The following is a 3,076-nucleotide window of genomic DNA, read 5'->3' as shown; positions in this document are numbered from 1 at the left end:
TTTTTTTTTCAACAATTATTTATTTATTTTTGAGACAAAGTCACACTCTGTCACCCAGGCTGGAATGCAGTGACACTCAACTGCAGCCTTGAACTCCTGGCTTCAAATGATCCTTTTGCCTCAGCCTCCTCAGTAGCTAGGACTATAGGCACCACCACACCCTGCTAATTTTTAAATATTTTTGTAGAGACGGGGTTTCGCTGTGTTGCCCAGGCTTGTCTCAAACTTCTGGCCTCAGGCAATACTCTAGCATCAGCCTCCTAAGGTACTGGGATTATAGAAGTGAGCCACTGCACCTGGCCAACAGTTATATTCTCATTGTAAATAAATAAATTGGCAAGTTGCTTTGTTTCCTTTGAGTTTTATTAGTGTGAGTCTCTGCAGCAATGTAATATCTTGAAATAAACAATAATAAATGAAAAAAAGTTTAAAAGACAAAACAAATTTTAAAAAATGACAAATAACAAAAAAGAAATAAAAAGTAAAAAATAGTATGAGTCTCTGTACTCCTGAATCTGCTTACATCTGGGAACACTTGAAAAGTCAGTTCTAGACCAATGTGCTGCCGTGGAGATTATAACTCTGTAAAAACCCTGTCTGATGGCCAGCTGGCATGTATCATTGCCACCTCCAGACCATCTTCCTCTCTACAATGGACAAGACTATTTATTCTTTAGCAACTTGTGCTCTAACGTTAAAAACAATGCATCCAAAAATTTTAAGCCTGGGGGTGAGTGGTTTTACAAGATTTCCTTCAGTTTTCTTTGTTTTGTTTTTTGGTATAGTGTGGATATATTAGGTGTACATTTCCTGCCTCCCATCAGTTTGTAGACTAAGAAAAAATAAAGTTGAATGAGGCTAACATTAGTGTGTTAGTTTTATGGACATTTTCATTTTCATTTTTTTTTTTTAAGGCCCCATCCCTCCACATCCTGGGCATACATGGGGAAAGGGCCCCTTTAATTTTTTTTCCTTTTAATTTCATGTGGTAAAGCCCTCAGGGGTGAGGTCTGATGCTGTTCAATTAGCTTTAGTGAACACACAGAACATACGATGTCCAAAAACATTTAATGAATCCTGTTTTTACTCATTCAATCTGTGCCTAAGTGCTCTTATTCCCTTGAACCATTAGGCTTTCTTTCCCCCCTTTTCCTGTCAAACCTGTTAAAGGCCACCATCCTAATTCAAACCTCTATCCTATTATACCTTAACTAATCCCATATGTTTTTTTCTTATTTACCCCACTCTCCATCTATTTTATGTATATTCAGTTTACTGAACAAATATTTATTGAGAATTTACTGTCACCAAGCCACACTTTATCTTAAGACAGACCCCAAGTCCCACGTAACATTTATCTTCCTAAAACATTGTTTCCTAAAACATTGTTTTGCAAATGACACTGCACATGCAAAAGCCTTTAATGTATACTCATTAAAGTCAAAATTTCTTTTTTTTTTTTTTGAGACAGAGTCTCACTCTTTTTGCCCGGGCTAGAGTGAGTGCCGTGGCATCAGCCTAGCTCACAGCAACCTCACACTCCTGGGCTCAAGCGATCCTACTGCCTCAGCCTCCCAAGTAGCTGGGACTACAGGCATGTGCCACCATGCCCGGCTAATTTTTTGTATATATTTTTAGTTGGCCGATTAATTTCTTTCTAATTTTAGTAGAGGCGGGGTCTCGCTCTTGCTCAGGCTGGTTTTGAACTCCTGAGCTCAAACAATCCGCCCGCCTCGGCCTCCCAGAGAGCTAGGATTACAGGCGTGAGCCACCGCGCCCGGCCTAAGTCAAAACTTCTTAACCTGAATTCCATGGCTCCTACCTTTCTTTCAACTTCATCTCCTAATATATTAATAGTAGTCAGTCCTACCTTTCCGGTCAAATTGGTCTACCCCTTTTTTTTATCAAAATTAAACTATTATTAATGAGTTACTAATACTTTCAATGCTTTGTGTAGAAACTTAAACATTTTAAAAAAAACCTGTATTAATTCAACAGATACTTATTGAGTATAGTATCTAGGCTTCAGGATAAAGCTAATTTCCCATTTTCTCTCCAGAGTGGTTTCCCTTTTCTAATTTTCTCCAGTTCCAAGTGTCATTTTCTTAGCACAAAAAAATGTGGTAGAAAGAGACTTAGTCTGGCCCGGGAAAACTGGGATCTAGCCTCTAGTATGGATTCACTGTGTAACCCAGAGCAAATTGCATTCAGTTATCTATCTGACATCCTATCTGACCCACAACCTGGTTTTGTAGGGTTTGTCAACAAATCATTTTTACCTTTTTAAATGGTTGGGGGGAAAATGCAATGACTATTTTGTGACATATGAAAATCAAATATCAATGTCCATAAGATTTTATTGCACACGGTCACACCCACTTACTCACTAGGTTGCAACAGAGACCTATGGCCTGCCAAGCCCAAAATTATTTCCTACCTGGTCCTTACAGAAAAAATTTGCCAACACCCGTCTCGGACTTCTGCCAGGATTGCTGTTGCACTGGTCATCACTTAGGCCTCTTTTGGCCCCCTCACTAGACTATGAGCTTCTGGGTGGTGGCACTTGGGTCTTCGGAGCCTCCCAAAAGGCCTGCTTCTGCTGGGAGGCTCATTTATGAGGGAGGTAACACAACGACGATTTAAGGGCCAGAGTTCTGGCGTCAGATCTGGGTTCAAATCCTGCGGCTTGAACAGTTGATTTCCTCACTCTGTCCTGCTGTTACCTCCTCTGAGCAATGGAGATACAAATAGGGCTGAAAGCGAGGCAAGAATGAGATAAAATATGCGAAGCGCTTAGCGATTTATTAATCCCGCCAAGCCTTCGCGCGTTTCCTGGGGAACTGCCCAGGGCGGAGCTCTTAGTCAGCAGGCACGGGTAAGGTGAGTGGCTGGAAGGGCGGCGCTAGGACCCGGACGCCACGCACGGGGCGCTGCCCACGCTGCCGTCAATCAAGGTCGCCGCGGGGCTGGGCGTAGCGGAGCGGGGCGGTGCTTCCGCCTGCGCGAGGCCGCACTGGGCCGCTCGGCGGCGCCGGGCATAGTTGGGAACCCGTGCCCGCTGCCGCCGGCCGCGCGG

Source organism: Propithecus coquereli, unplaced genomic scaffold (assembly GCF_000956105.1).
Source record: "Propithecus coquereli isolate 6110/MARCELLA unplaced genomic scaffold, Pcoq_1.0 Scaffold281, whole genome shotgun sequence".
Lineage (NCBI taxonomy): Eukaryota > Metazoa > Chordata > Mammalia > Primates > Indriidae > Propithecus > Propithecus coquereli.
The sequence above is the reverse complement of the archived record's forward strand: the minus strand, read 5'-3'. Positions refer to the sequence as shown.